The sequence below is a fragment of the Amblyomma mixtum genome, chromosome 3 (genome assembly GCF_055824585.1).
Source record: "Amblyomma mixtum isolate Tamu chromosome 3, ASM5582458v1, whole genome shotgun sequence".
NCBI classification, from domain to species: Eukaryota; Metazoa; Arthropoda; class Arachnida; order Ixodida; family Ixodidae; genus Amblyomma; species Amblyomma mixtum.
The window spans coordinates 176,144,731-176,161,009 of NC_143014.1; the positions used below are offsets into that span (position 1 = coordinate 176,144,731).

Genomic DNA, 16,279 nt, shown 5'->3' on the forward strand with positions numbered 1-16,279 from the left:
CATCGCAACCATGCAGCCATTGGCATTTTCAAGTTGCTGTAATGGCAAATCTGTGTACACTGCACTGCAGAAGCATTCACTGCAGAAGCGATCTTCATCCCCTCCCTCCCCTGTGTGTCGTGGCCCACCGGTGGGCCAGCCTTAAATTTTCTTGAGTGCAATGTGACCCACTAGTAAGCCACTGGTGAAACCAGTTTTTTTGAGCCGCTAGCAGATGGCAGTGGCGAACTTGCATGTGTGCTTTTTTTCGGTCTTTGCACCTGCTGAGCTATCCCCTGGCTTTATCGCGTCACTCAGCATTTGCTGACACACAGCCTGTGTACAGGACGTGATCCATCTGTAACCCATCACAACGTGCGAGATACAATACACTTTGCAGTAAATAAACTCATGGCACGGGCAGACAGAAATGGATGCCACTTTTACCCACACAAAACAGTGGCTGTTATGTTCTCACTGAAATGAGGCTTACAGAACAGCCCCACCCTACACCTAAATGAAAGCGTACTACCAGAAAAACAAAAAACTTTTAGGAGTAACATTTGACATACAACTCGCGTTCCTATCTCATAAACACGCTCAAAAAGAAAACTTCTCGATCTCTAAACATAGTCACAGTTCTCTCACAGAAACACTGGGATTCCGATAGAACATGCCTTGTATATATTTATCGCTCTATTGTACACGCTTGGTTAGATTATGGTTGCATAGTGTGTGTTTGATCAAGGCTGTCGTACTTGAAGCGACTGGACCCACCCAGTACATAATTTTGATTTGCGCCTCAAGTATCACAGACAGGACGTCACCCATAAACAGTCTTTACGTAGAAACCAATGAACCACCATAGAAGTAATCTTATGTGGACTTCGCATTGGACACACTCACCTGGCATATAATTTTCTGTAGACAAGACAAACCCCTATGTGAAAAATGTGGAGATGAACTCGCACTAAGCCACGATTATTCTCGTGCTCAAAACTCGGAAAACTATGAAAAAAAGTATTCAATTTTATAAAGAATGCCTACCTTTTCACCCAGCACTGCTTTTAAGTGATAATGTAATTGTTGACAAATCATGTTTTTAGCTTATTGAGAGAAGCAGGTTTTCTTCAAAAGTTGTGAATTCTTACCCAGTGTTTCGCTTCATTTTATAATACACCTCAGCCATTTTCTCACTCCCGAGAAGAGGCTTGACGTCTTTATTTGATTGGTTGGGAGTCTCGAGGTCCTTGCCCAGCCAAGGATGGCCGCTAAGGTTACCCGACCCTCTTTAACCCTTAACTCACCACTGCACACTCCCTGCCAGGTTATTTTTTTATGTTAGTTTCCTTGAAATTTTGTGCTAGTAATTCACTGGGATCCTCTACAGGACACGTAGACATTTTTATTCCTGATAATCTTATACCTATTAGTTGTACTGAATGAAATCTACCAGCAGAAATCTCGCCCGTCGGATTTCCTCTTCTTACATGGATTTTTCGGTGACAAGGGCTCTTTATCGATGTTACCACCACAAGGCACTTAGTTGGGCTGCTTCGCTGTTGTCACTATAATTGGAGTCCAAAGTCATAAGCAGTTTTTGAATTTCTTCTTCCGTCAAAATGCAGAAGCATGTGGCACGCTGTCTCGTCATGGCTACTGTGCCGAAACCAAAACGAAGCAATGCAGACACGGACACGGATGTAATAACATGCGTTCTGCCTCTTGTTTAAAATCTGCCCTACAAGTTCTATGAATTTATGGGGACTCTCCACAGATGGCACGACATGCTTACATCGTTTGTTTTTTTTTACCAAGTATTTCAGGAGCAGCAGGGAGTGAGTTAAAAAGCCAAAACGAGTTTACTCGGAAGAAGCACGGTGTCCGCATATGTGGTTGTGTGAGATAATTCGGGAGTGGGAGTGAAAGGGTTAAAGCTTTCATTAGCTGCCATTTCTAAAATTACTTTCCTTTGTCATCACTATGTAGTACTAACATTGTAGGCCCTCTACACCACCGATGATTTTTCATATTTCTATGAAACTGCAGAAAACTTTTCCAATACCTTAAGCTTGGTGCATGATGGCCTTAGCTGCCTATGTGCCATAAAACCCCACAAACAAACAAACAATGAACCGCCACTTGCAGACACGTGCGCATGTGCTCACGTGCTCATACATTCTAAAAATCCATTCGCTGCCAAAATATAGTTAAAAAGCACCCGTCTAGAACGTTTTTTAACAACAAACACCAAGTATTCGGACCACTTCTCCTCCATCCTGAAGAGAAATGTTAAGAATTAAACATTCTGGATGCACTTCCTAATATTTCTCCAAGAGCCGACCCACTGCCGCCTTGGTACAGTTTCTCCGCTGTATGCGACTTTGGCTTTCATGGTTTTATTAGCGTTTAACGTCCAAAGCAACTCAGGCTATGAGGGATGCCATAGTCAAGCTTGTAATGCTAAAATACAGTGAATATACCACATAAAGATTGCATGAAATTTATAGCGAGAAAACAGCGAAATGGCAGGCTTCATAGCATAATGAAGTAAACAACAAACTACACCTTGTTGAGCCAATTATCGAGGAATGGAAATCATGTCATCAAGGATGCTTCATCAAAGTAATTCTATACCGCCATTGTATCGGGCACACTTATTCAACACACAGCTTCATTCTTGCAAAACAAGATAAACCTACATATGAATTATGTGCAGAGGTAGGCACTGCAAAACACATCTAAAATCTCATGCACGAAACTCATCAAACTAAGGAAGAAACACTTCTCAATTTTATTCTGAATGCATCCCTTTTCACCCTAGGTTACTCATAGCAGAAAATGCACTTGTCGACATTTCTAGTATTTTTGGTTTGGTTTATTGTGGTTTAACGTCCCGAAGCAACTCACACTACGAGGGACACCGTAGTGAAGGGCTCCAGAAATTTCAACCACCTGGGGTTCTTTAATGTGCACTGACATCACACAGTACACGGGCCTCTAGAATTTCACCTTCATCAAAATTCGGCCGCCGCGGCCGGGATCGAATCCGCGTCTTTCGGGTCAGCAGCCGAGCGCCGTAACCACTGAGCCACCGCGGCGGGTCTCTAATATTTCTACATTAATTAAGGTGCAAATTTTCTTAACAAGCTATGATATTTAAAAAATATATATATTTCATCTCTCTCCCATAGAGGAGACAATTTTAACCGTGTGTTTAGCACATGATGGCTTTAGTCGCTTATGTGTCGCAAAACCCAACACAACACCTGTGACCCATGACACAGTGAACGTATTGATACAACAAAATTTAGTTATAAGCTACGGGATACAGATTCTTATAATATGCATAGCAGTTAAATACATTCAAATTTGCATACCTCAAGTTTTTGTTTGTGCTGCATTGTGAGGTGTTCAATGTCCTTGGCCCTAAAGGAAACTTGTACAGCCAAAGGGCATTGGCTGAGACATGATGGTTGAACTTGAAAAGAATTGGGTCAAGCGTAGGCTATATTTTTATCTATAACATGCTAGCCTTAGACAGGTAGCTGTTGCACAAAAACGAAAAAGGTATGCAGTCTGGTGTGCAGATACAGAAAAGCATTCTTTGTTACAAAATACATAGTGCTAGATGGCAGTTTCTGGAGATAATCATATGAATACGACAAAAATTACAAAAAGCAAACAGTTTAAACTCATGGCGCTTATTCCCATTCTAAGTCTGACAAGGCTGTCAAAAGAAGTACCTGATGTGCAGGTGGCATAATCATTCCATTGCAGATACCAGTCCCGGATGGTTTGCAAAAGGAATGAAAATTTGTGTATGCCACTGTGAAATGTTTTCGTATAAGTGTTTGGTATGGTTTGTTCTTTAGTTTACTGCACTGAAAAAGGTTAAGTACTTGCATTTATCTAGCTTTAGTATGTTTAAAAGCAAAAAAAACGATACTGGAGGCTCAATTTAGGGTCAGTGAGAGTAGAGCTTTGTGCAAAACTTCTCTTGGGAAATCGCAGCGACGGAACTTGTTACATGTGAACGTAAAGCATTCTAGTTGGGCTATACAGTGGCTAGTACAAGAAAACCAACAAATGACACTGTATTTTAGTACTGAGCAAACAAAGAAATGGTAATAACTTGGTGTCAAGGTAAATGGATCTGAGGGAATATATTAGTGCATAGGGCACAAAGAATGAATGCCTTAGTTATGTAGAAAACATGTTTGTTGCATTTTAGGCCAGCATCTCATGCTCAAATTTATATATGTAAATAAGAGGGCTTTTCCCTTATAGTAACTAGCATAGACTGCCATGACACCACTTGGCAACTTGGTCAGGCGAGCTGAGAACTATCTGACCGTGGCAACTTGGTCAGGCGAGTTGAGAACTATCTGACCATGGCACCAGACATCTTTGTATCTGATACATTCATCTGCATTCCATTTGTGTTATCTGGAGTGTCAGTGATAAAATAAAAAAATAATAGGACCTAAAACTGCCTTCGGGTGCACCAGACATTTCAGTGCAGCCTGAATGTTGCCCTTCATGTTCAATAAACTGATAGTTGCCGTGCTGGCTCAGTGATTATGGTGCTCGGATGCTGACCTGAAAGACGCGGGTTTGGTCCCGGTCACGGCGGTCGCATTTTGATGGAGGCGAAATGCCAGATGCCTGTGTGCTGTAGAATGTCAGTGCACGGTAAAGAACCTCAGGTGGTTGAAATTATCCGGAGCCCTCCACTACGGTGCCCCTCATTGCCCGAGTCACTTTGAAACTTTAAAATCTACAAAACCGAAACCATCATTAAATTGACACTGACCTGAAAGATGAGCTCTTAAACAATGCATGACGTTCCCAGAAGCAAACATGACATGAAATTTATGAAATAATTTGTGGTGTGATACACAGTAAGATGGTTTTGACAGAATGAGAAATACGATATCAGTTGAGTTGTAGTTGACAAGCCTTCACAGAATCCTTATTTCTACTGATGTGATTGTGGTATGTTTGGAAAAAAAATAATGTATTCAAGAATTCTGCAACCTGTACAAGCGGATGAAATGGGATAATAATTATTAGGGTGCCTTGATGCACACACACCTGCATCGAGGCACCATAATAATTGGAACAGTTAGGAAATCACCCTATCTATAAATAGGCATTATTTTAGCCATTTCCATAGTCACTCAGTACTTCGTTAGTTGTCTGTGGACGCGCTACCCGCGGTGTACACGCGCCGGATCCGGCACGCTGGAGATTTAGCAAGCGCGATCTGTTTCCGCGCTCCGCCAGTGCGCGCACACGCTGACTGTTTCCTACGGGGAAAGCATGCAAACGGCTGAAACAACTGGTCGGCGTTCTGCGCATGCGCAGTGGCTCCCCGCGGAAGCGCAACGCGCTATTCTAATGCGCTTATGGAGTCTGTTCATTCTGCATCCGTCGTCTTTTCACGCTACAATGCCATTTGAGCTAGTTACAGCTAGCCCAAATGTCGGTATGGTTCTAGATCTGTCTAATTGGAGGCGGCTCAACCTTGACTTGCGCAGAATGAATCTTAGCAGACTGCAACTGAGCCGCTCTTCTTCGCATGAAATTCGCTACCCAGACAACACAACTACATCCTCGGGGCATCCTCGAGGATTAATTTGAGGACATTGTGTTGTCCTGAGGGCATCCTGTACTTATCCTCAAACGGTCCTCACTTAGTTCTGTTATCCGGCCTCAGTATGTCCTTCAGGTCATCCGCAAATTTCTTCTGGAGGACCTTCTCAGTCTGTTTTCAGGACATCAGATGTCGATGTAGCCCAGAGAATATGGGTCACTATTTGCTTAATTAATGCAGGCAGTGTGCACAGGGGTTGTGAAGCAGCTTTTTTTTCTGCTTCTTTTCGCTTGGATTCTAGCAAACAATTTTTACAAAAGTTTCGCCATACTCAACAACTGACTAGTTCGTTCCCCGTATTTATTGCTACCTACAGGTTATTCTGCATGCAACATTTTCATGCAGCAATGACTATATAACTCTCAGGGGTTGAATTCTGCCGTTTCAATGGAAAAGCCATTCAGACAAGTGGCCCAAGTGGCTTAGAGAGGAAAACTGATGCATGTGTGCTATGGGCATCCCTTCGTAAATTTCTGCTTGCTGCTGCTGAAACAGTTTACGAAAAGAAAATCTGAGTTCAGTTCAACCATTTTTCATCACTTTGTGTTGGCAGATTTGTCAACTTCATATATTCAGCATTTATCTCTGCACAAATAACCTGACAGGATAAACCTAGGTTTCCAAGCACGAACCTTTTTTTATGTGCAGTTTAAGCCAAACTGATTATGGTCCCATATGAAGCTAACACTTTCTATTATTCGGTAATACTTTCTATTATTGTATGTATTTGTCTACAGCCTTATTTTTACATACACCATGTGTCAGATATGCCAGTAGTACAATAGATTAAGATGCCAGCTGCAGCTGGCAGCAAAAAAAATATGCATTTGGGTTTCTTCTTTATTTCTTTCTTAAGCTCTCGGACTGTAAAAGACTTAATTTTTGCACAGTGAAGTGTACACTTTTAATTTATTTTGACCACCAAGGGATGGTCAAAATAAAGATTATTTTGACCATCGACTGGAAGGAGAAATACATTGCTGCTGGTGGGAATTGCATCAAAAAGTGATGTGCATTACTAAATAAAAAGTTAGTCCTGGAGGAATAACTTCAGGTACTCCACTTGCAAGATAAAAAAATTTGCCCAGCATTGTGCTTGTACTGCATTTATACCAAATGCTTGATGCTCCATATTGTATTTTGTAGAGCATGGTTTCAGCATTACTTTGTATATTGCATTACCTTGCATAGCTAGACTCACCTCCTCTGCAACTCACAAGTATAGTCGTATACAACTTAAGTCTGCAGTGAAGCTCCGCCCACATTTAGCCTCCGCGCACAGAATTCCTCCACGACAAAAAAGTAATCCGCTGCTTAAACGTTTCTTGCGACCAAAACAAGAAGCTCATCACAAGAAAAAGATTATAAGCTCTAGGATTTTGACATGGGGATTGTTTGATATAGTCAAGCATTAAAAAACTGATTTCGTTTACAGTTGCGGTTGGCCAGCAGAGTAATACAGGACGCCGCGAACCGCGGCCCAGTGTTAGCAACTGCTGTTTTTTTAAGTTGTATTCTACTATAGTGACTTTGCTGGATTTCCTAGCTTTGCTCACAAGCTGCACTCACAAAGGTAAAAAAGCTGGATTGTGTGCTTTTGCACAATGTGAATAAAGGCATTCATCATTGATGCTTTTATTAGCACACCATACTTTCTAAAATCATTATTAAGAAATGCAGTCTTGTAATGTATAGCACCTTATATGTGTGTACTTTCACAAACCACTTGTGACAAGTCATGTGTGGAGGCAATATCAAAGATTAAATCATAGTAGAATAACATGTTCTCAAAATATTGAGCAGACAATGGTACAGAAATGAGGGGCTCATTACTTACGAATCAATGTATCCCTGTGTATGCATTGTCAACCAATATTTTTAGTGATAAGGCGCTGGCCGTGGTGTTTTTTTCTTATCTTCAACGAAACAATTTGATTCCCACTGCAATGGCAGTACATCTGGTGGCCAGTAAATTAATCACACTGAGAATACCTAGCATCTCCTCAGTCTTGGCTCCACACCAAACAACAATGTGCTCTGCAATGACATGAAGTTCTTTGCATCTGACGTCTCATTTCATCACTACCCCTTGTGACTGTCATCACAACACACTAACCTCTAGCCAGGAAGCGCGACCATTACCAAACAACAGTTATATCAGGCTGAGTACACTCGTGCAAGGGCCAGACACTTTTTGCTCAACTTTGGCATAGTGTATCCCATGCATAGGAGTGGCCTTGCCTTGTTCGATTCTCTGGCCATCTCAGTAAAAAACTTTATTGGTTCCTTGGCACCTGCCGTTCAGCTGCAATGAAGACGTGACATGTTCGCTTTATCCTTCAAGGTGAATAAAACTCCCCCTCCCTTGACTGATCATAGCAGCAGTGTCAAAATGTCATAAAAGAAGCCTAAAATAACACGTGAAATTTGCATATCCACTTTTTTTTCTGTATACTGCTTTATCATTCACATATCTCTCTATGCTACTTACACTTTGTCTTCCCTATGCTGATTATGTGGGTTACTTAAGACCCATTGGGTAAAAAAAGATGGTAAATTGTGGGGTTTAATGTCCTGAAGCAACACATGGACTATAAGGGAAGCCATAGCAGAGGGCTCTAGATTAATTTTGACCACCTGGGGTCCCCTTAACGTGCACTGCCATTGCACAGCACACGGGACACCCACTGTGAAATGGCCAACAGTATGACTAAGTAAAGAAGAATAATCTAAGCAGTGCCATCATGAAATGATGGTATGAAGTGGTATTTGCATAATTAAAAGCAAAATAGCAGCCCTTGCTTTTGTGTATTAACGGCACAGCTCATGATAAGCTTTGCCAAGTGTGCAAAGCTTGATATGTACAGTAATGCATGGTTTATTAGTGCACCTGCAGGTTTGCCCGCAGTGGTGTAGCGCATTTGTAACAATACTATGATGCAGCAAACTATGCTGTATATCAAACACCTGCTGCTGTGTTTGGGGTTGTCGCATAATATGCCGTCAATATCAAACTCGAAATTGCATGTATCGATCTCAGAGTAGATTCTGTCATTAAGATGTGACTTTTGTTCCTTCTAGCACGTCTTTTTTTTTTTTTTGCAATACTGAGCAGCAGCAGTGACAATGGCTTCACTGGCTGCTTGAGCTTAAAGGTGAATTTGGATTAACCTCATCACACAAACTGGTGACTTGAACCTTCTTTGCAATTGTGGGGACTCTTCCAAGGGTGTTAATATGAGTGCTGTCTGTGCAGAAGCATTGCTTTATAAGGCTTTCAACTTTGAACAAAGACAGATTCATTCATTCATTCATTCATTTATTTATGTTTGACAGAAACCGGTACAGTGTGTATGCTTATATAGATTGAATTTTCCTGTCTGGATAGCCGAGGCAAAAGGCATATTCAAATGCCTGACGGGGCCTCGGAACCTTTATTGCACACATTGTTGTCCAATCCACAAATGAGAATGTGAAGAACCAAGAATGCTAGACCTAACATTTGTTAGTGATAACTAGGCCGCGGACTTTTCGGTGTTTATTTTGAAGAAAAATCAGTGGATGTTTTTCAGCGTCTATTTCTTTTGGGGAAATCGGTGCTTTTCGGTTAATTGTGTGAAGCAAAAGCTAAAACCTGTGAATATCAGCAGAAAAAATTATCTACGTTTGCTAAAGAGGTGATAGAAGCAGAAAACTTTTTTTTTTTTGCTTCACTGGGACACACGCTATGCATAGTTAGCTGTAATAGTTGCAGCTTGTTGACTGGAATGTAATGGCATGTCTATGTTTCCATTACCTGACTCCAAAAATGCTCTTTCAACATTTGTAGCCGAGATGGTAAAAGACACTTCGGACAGAACCGCTTAGATGTACGCACTGGTGAGACACAGGTAGAAAACCATCATTGAGGGGGCGCACTATGGAAAGGCTCTTTTTTTTTGGAGCCTTAAAGAATGATAGACAGTGTTCAACTAGCGTCATATTTTCTTGCAACTCTTTGTGAGAGTCGTGAACCAGTGCTCTCTTCAGAAATGGCGAATTCTTTTGCTTATGAGCTCGGCTAAATCCAAGCTTTATTCGCTGTAGATAAAAAGAGTGCCTACATGCATCAACAGTAATGTGTTGTGTTGGGTTTAATGGCACGTAAGCTTCTAAGGCGGTCATGCGCCAAGCTCAACATCAACCAGTAAAATTTGCTAGTAATAACGAGATCTCTCCCAGGAATCGAGTAGGCTGCCAGCACTCATGTGCTGGGCAATGCCCACTGTTCTCTTTGAAGGAGGAAACAAAGCCTTACAGCAGTATTCTCGTCAACATGGGATTCGAATATCTGTGGTACTGTTCCGAGTGCCTTCTCAGCATTTCCGTGCTTTCGGGAGTAGAGTAGGAAAGCTTCTCGGATAAAATGGCTGTCAGCTAGCCTCATCATGCCAAGAAAACAGTGTTTTTTAGCTAAAACCAAAAGGTACACAGCCTAGTGATAACCTTGCAAGTGCTGGTCTTTCACAGTAAAAAAAATCATGGGTCCTTTACTTTCATGGTAATGCAACTTCAGCAACAGCCTGGGATGGTGCAAAATGCTGATGCCAGTCAGAGCGCTTCGTAACTCTGGGTCTGGCTGCAGGTTAGGCACAAGTCATGCACTGTTGCTAATCCATCCATATACGGCAGACGCCAGCATGACAGGTGCAGCGGGCAGGGTGTGAAGGGGGGTGCGGGAATGTGGCACTGACAGTGTTGCAGTAGCTGGCTTCAGTATGCTGCCATGAGATGTGGCATTGGGGGGTAAGGATTTCCTGTTTTGGAGGCTCGAATAGACCTTCGCATGGCAGATATTTTACACAGCACAGCACGACACAGTACACGGAACACTGACAAAGCACCATTGGTGCAGAGTTTTTGTTGATTACTCATGATGAAACTGTCTTTGGAACAATCAGCGTAGCACGTGGCTATGACGTCAATCATGAAGGCACGTGTTGTGTTGCGCCAACGGTTTTGCAGAAATGGGAGATGTGGCATTAATAGCCATTGCTGTAAAAACTGATGGCGTGTCCTAGCATAGAGGGCTGGGGATGCACGTGATTGGTGCTTGACCCACGCACAGACAGTGAAGAGATAATGCTGACGAGCAGTACACCAAACAGAGGAACACTGCGTTACCAGCCATCACTTTAAAAGCGCCGGCACTCTGCAAGTGCTTTGCACGTTGGCTGGGATCCACAGGATGTGTAGCTCATATGGTGTTTGCAGTTGCTCTCTGCGCACCGGCATACAGGCAGTGCATCTCAGCTGAAGACACAATGACTTCTATATCAAGTGTCCAGATAAATTCACTTTAGTGTTGCAAGTAACACTACATGTTTAAGCCTGAATGGTGATGGCCAGTGTTTTCAGACCAGGAAGGTGAGGTAGCGGATATATCTCTTCAAGGGGCAGGCAGTTTAAGCAGACTGTCGTAACAGCACACAAGGAACCTCCCGACTAGCTGCCCCCACAGTCGTCCAAGGCCAATCCAACGTCGTCGCATTCAGCTGCCAAAGCATGAGAACAATCAGCACAAGGAGTGCATGTGCTTGTCCGGTAAGTGCAAAGCACCAAGAACGACTGATATCTCTGCGCTATGCAGTGAACCTTACGGTTCTACAATAACAAGACACACACGCAAGCAAACAAGCGCTGGCCTGCGCGGTGGTCACAGGATATGAATTATATTTCTCCCTACATCGAACAGCGCTAATGTGTACCGCGACATGATCTCCATCTCATATATAGCTCGATACATTCCGGTTGGACAGTGCTGCGAGATTTCGGAAAGTAGACACAACGGGGGTGGGGACAAGCGTGAAAACAAGTCGCCTTCAGCCCACACGGCAAAGGACGCAAGCGGTAAGATGGCAGAAAGCAGCTACGGAACTCGCCGCTGTCACCGTAAACAGAGCAGGCGCGCTCTCTCAATGGGCACAATATCTGTACACGGAACGCTGCCTCGGCTTTATTCGCTGCCTGAGGTGCGTGATGAACGTCGCACACGGCAAACACGCATACCAAACATACCAGGTAACCCGAATAACGCGAGCCAAGAATTTCAAAAAAAAAAAAAAACTACGGAAGTAATGTTGCAGTAAGGTGTTGGTAAAGGTATTAACTTGGTGTTATACGGAATAAAAAAAAAACTACGGAATTCTGACTAAAGTAATGTTGCAGTAAGGTATTGGTAAAGGTATTAACTTTCGTGTTCTACGTTTCGTCAACGCGGCGAAACAAAAATGCAAGAAACGAGGAAAGACAGAAGCGCGCACACAGCAGTGCTGTCTATCAGCCTAGATTTTTTTTTTTACTGAACGGCATTGCTTATAAATGTTGCAGCCCGTCTCCCAGGGCACAAGGGCATAATTTTATTTCAGAATTACATAACCAACCAGCAAGCATCAATTGGTGATTGGGTCTTTAATCGCACTACAGAACACCAAGCAAGAGAACTACTGAAAAATGCAATTCTGGAATTTCTCTACTCTCAGAAGGTAGCGCGTGAATTCCTAACTATACACGAACTCTACCAGATGCGGAAGTTAAACATGACCTCCTGCCGCGAACGCTCTGGATTTCGCTCAATGTACGCAAAAAAAGAAGAAAATTCGCAACTAATGCGTACACAAAGAAAATAGGCCAATTGTGGACTGCAATGATGGACTTTTATGGCCTAAGTATTACTGTGAGCTCTCAGGCACGCCCACATTGCCTCAGTATTCGAACGCCAAAGCCACTCAACCAACTCAGCGGAATGCACTTGTGCTTTCTTTCCACGCCAAGTTTCTAAGCGGAATATATAGCGGTGTAGACAAATTAAGCATAAGAAATTAATTAAACCAGTGTGATTATACAGCGATCCAGTGTGCACTCGGCGGCCCCCAACAACGCTGTTTCATTCCTTACCGCAACTCGTACCAGTTTTTTTTTTCGTCTTCTTTTAAAACCCTAGTTCACGTTATCCGGACACGTGGTGCGTCCGCAATTGACGTCATATGTAATGCTGCTAAATTATTTACTGCTCATATTGAGCACAAGCTTTCCCTTTGCTTGCACGTGTTTTTTTTAAATTTCTTTTCTTCTTTCTTGGTGTCTTCTTTCTATCTCTCGTAATCAGCACAGCCAGCCAGAAAAAAAAATTAGGCACGTCGCCGCGTTAGTTTCTTTTTTCTTCCATACCGGGCGCTTGATATGACAGCGCAGGAAATGCGCGTTAATTAACGCTCTCCAGAGCAATCAGCAGACCGTATTCCATTTTTACACTTTCTCAAATAAAGTTCGAATTAATTCCGTGCTCATTTTTCAAAAGTCCAGCAGGTGCAGCCGGGTCTCTTACAAAGCAAGAAAATGTAATCATGCAGTGTGGGCAAAAGATTTTCCGGAACAGGTGAGTTTATAAAAGAAGAGCGGGACACTCCCCGTGTACAGCTGCACCGATGACGCCAAGATAGCGAAGTTGGGGAGAGAGTGAAATAGAGCAATGCTGCTCGCGATGTCAGCCTATCGCTATGCGCAAGAGCCAAAGCGGGTGCTGTTGGAGTATAGAAGCGAGATCGCTTTCAACGCCATGTGCTCCAAAGAAAGACTATACCGCTGCAGCGGCACCGCCTTTTTCTAATGTCTGCCCTCAGCTAATTTTCTCCTTCCTCGCGCGGCAAAGGAACATGATTAGGGAATTAAGCTAGTTCGCCAATTGGCGCTCGTTACATTAATGAACACTATATTAATAACGCACGAGAGAACCACCGAGAAGAAATGCCGCGCTTCAATCAGCTTCTAATGAAGCTATGTATTTCTAAGAGCTGCCATTACACTTTCTGTCCTTTATTTCTACCGAGTTGCTTATAGCGCTTAATACTTCGCTGGAAAATAAAGTGATTTTCTCTCTTTCTCTTCTGTTATGACCGCCGATTTTTTTTTTTTTTTTACGACGCACCTATGTGGCCAGGCGTATAGCAAAGTGCCTCTCGTGCTTCCTGAAAACGCTAATCTTGTGCGGAAATCCCGTTCACTGTTTTAATATTCACCCACTCATCGTTTCGTTTACTTTCTTTTTTCTTTTTATCCTTCCGCACTCCTTTTCTCGCGAATCTAACTTCTGAAGTGGCCGGCCTTTTTGTACACTATGGCCAACATCGTCAGTGGGCGCATTTGTTTTTCAGTCCCGGACTGTCCGGAACTACTTGCGGACTCGAGTCCGGTATTTGTTTTTCTCGGGCTGCCCGAAAGCTTCGCCCACCTGCCTACATCGTCATAGCAACGCGTTCGTTTTTCGCCTATGGGCTACTTGGAGCTGTGGGGAAGGCAGCAGACGACAGCTGCGCGCCGCGTACTTTTCGTGTTCCTGGAGGACGATATCGCGCGTTAAACCTTCACGTGAGGTCCGTAGCTGCTCTCTGAGCCATCGTAAGACTTTTTGTTCTTGCATCTACGCTTATTCTCTTGAAATCCACCGCACACGGACGTGCGTTCGGAGCTGCGAGCGTGTATTGTTTGCTCGTGTCGTCAAGAGGTTCTTGTTCACTTGTTTTGCGAAATGCTGTCTGCGCGCTTACCTGAAAGCATCGCAGGTGAATCACTCGTATAATGGAGCAGCTATAGCGCTTGTTGTCAGCATTTTTGCGGAGGCTTTCGTCTATCTGCCTATCCGCAACGAGTTGCGCTTTGTGCGAACTTGCGCGAGCAGCGAGCAGTAGCAGCGATCGTACCCCCGAAGCTGAGTTCTGTCATGCGTCTACACTAAGCTGAGGGTACGGTCTTCAAATCGACTCAGTATCATGATCAAGCGCGCGGCGTTGCTTCGGCGTCGTGGTGGCCATGTCTTGCATCGTCTGCTATAGTAGGATACAACTTAAAAAAACAGCAGTTGCTAACACTGGGCCGCGGTCCGCGGCATCCTGTATTACTCCGCTCGCCAATCGCAACTGTAAACGAAATCAGCTTTTTAATGTTTGTCTATATCAAACAATCCATGTATCAAAATTCTAGAGCTCATAATATTTTTTCTTGTGATAAGCTTCTTGTTTACGTAACAAGAAGCGTTTAAGCAGCAGACTACTTTTTCGTCGTGGAGGAATTCTGTGCGCGAAGGCTGAATGTGGGCGGAGCTTCACTGCAGACTTAAGTTGTATCCGACTATAGTAGATGACGGCGTCCAGATACGGGAACCGAGGGGGAGCCCGGCTCCGGCGGCGGGTCCGCAAGCGGCCTATGGCAAGTAGGTCATGTGACCATGACGCTGTTTCCTGTCAGAGCGGAAGCCGAGACCTGTCAGCAAGTAGTCCGGGAATGGAAAAACAACGACCAAGGAGCAATATGTAAACGACCAAGGAGCAGGGTACACGCGATCATTCGATAGCTGCGAGACAAAAGCAGGACAAAACAGCTTTCAGCCCTGTGTAATTACGTTGAAGCCACAAAAGGCCGGCGGAGAGTCAAAAACACGGTCGTCGAGCGACATATAGCAGCCAGCGTTTCTACTAAACGACACCAGCCAACCGCCGTTGCCAGCATATTGAGCCGGAGGCTCGGCGCTTCCTCCAGGATTCCCCGTCCAACGCCTATCCCCGGCACTGCAGCACGAGAAAAACAGGAATACCGAAGTAAATAAAGCCGTTAGAGGTACCGCAAGAGTGACGTCGAGCTACTACGTATTCACACTGGGCGCGTTTGCACAACTTGCAGGCCCCATTTTTATACACGCGTCTGCAGCACATTAGACGATCGCGGGGGAAAAAGCGATAGCGCGATGAAGCTGGGCCTATATTAAGAACAGAATAATAAATGCGAGATGCGAGACACGCCGTAAGCTACAAGCATCGAATCGTGATTGCAGAGCGCAAACACTAAAACGTCACCGCTACATTTCTTTTTTTATGCGCAGCATACTACTTTAGCTACCACTTCAGCCCTTCACCGTGGTTATGCGCCTCCAAATCACGTGATACATGACGTCACACCACGTGACACGATGGCGTCATGACAGTAGAGAAACGGGGGCCCACCTCGCGCCGTCGCTGTGGTTGTGCGCCTCCAAATCACGTGATACATGACGTCACACCACGTGACACGATGACGTCACGACAGTGGAGAAGCGGGGGCCCACCTCGCGCCGTCGCTGTGGTTGTGCGCCTCCAAATCACGTGATACATGACGTCACGACAGTGGAGAAACGGGGGCCCACCTCGCGCCGTCGCTGTGGTTGTGCGCCTCCAAATTACGCGACACGATGATGCTTCGCATTCTGCAGGCTTAACCAAGTTAAGCCTCAGCCTTTTTTTTTTTTCGCTCGCCTGACTGCTGCTCCTGCTGCCTTAGTACAGACCTCAACAAACAATTTTCTATAGTTCGCTAAGGGAGCACAATACCCTACCGCTCGAGTGCGGCTCTACTAAGTCAAAGGAGAAGCATCAAAAAGTCGCCGCTCCGGAGTGCGCCGTTCGAGCGCTACAGACAAGTGTGCGGTTACGAGATGTCTTTAACGCATTCCCTGTCTCAAATAATCGAACGGACGCACTGAGCGTAGCGAGTTTGCCCAACCAGATAATCTGAACTGGGATACACCTAGGCTGCCCAGGCTGACATCCCAAAACGCTCCGAGCAACCTGAATG

At 44.2% G+C, this 16,279-nt stretch overlaps 1 protein-coding gene across 4 annotated transcripts in view; it reads right to left on the reverse strand.

Moving 5' to 3' along the window:
- Evi5 (ecotropic viral integration site 5) overlaps window positions 1-16,279 on the reverse strand; it is a 336,527-nt gene that overhangs the window by 282,737 nt on the left and 37,511 nt on the right. The gene's annotated exons all lie outside the window — the stretch shown is intronic.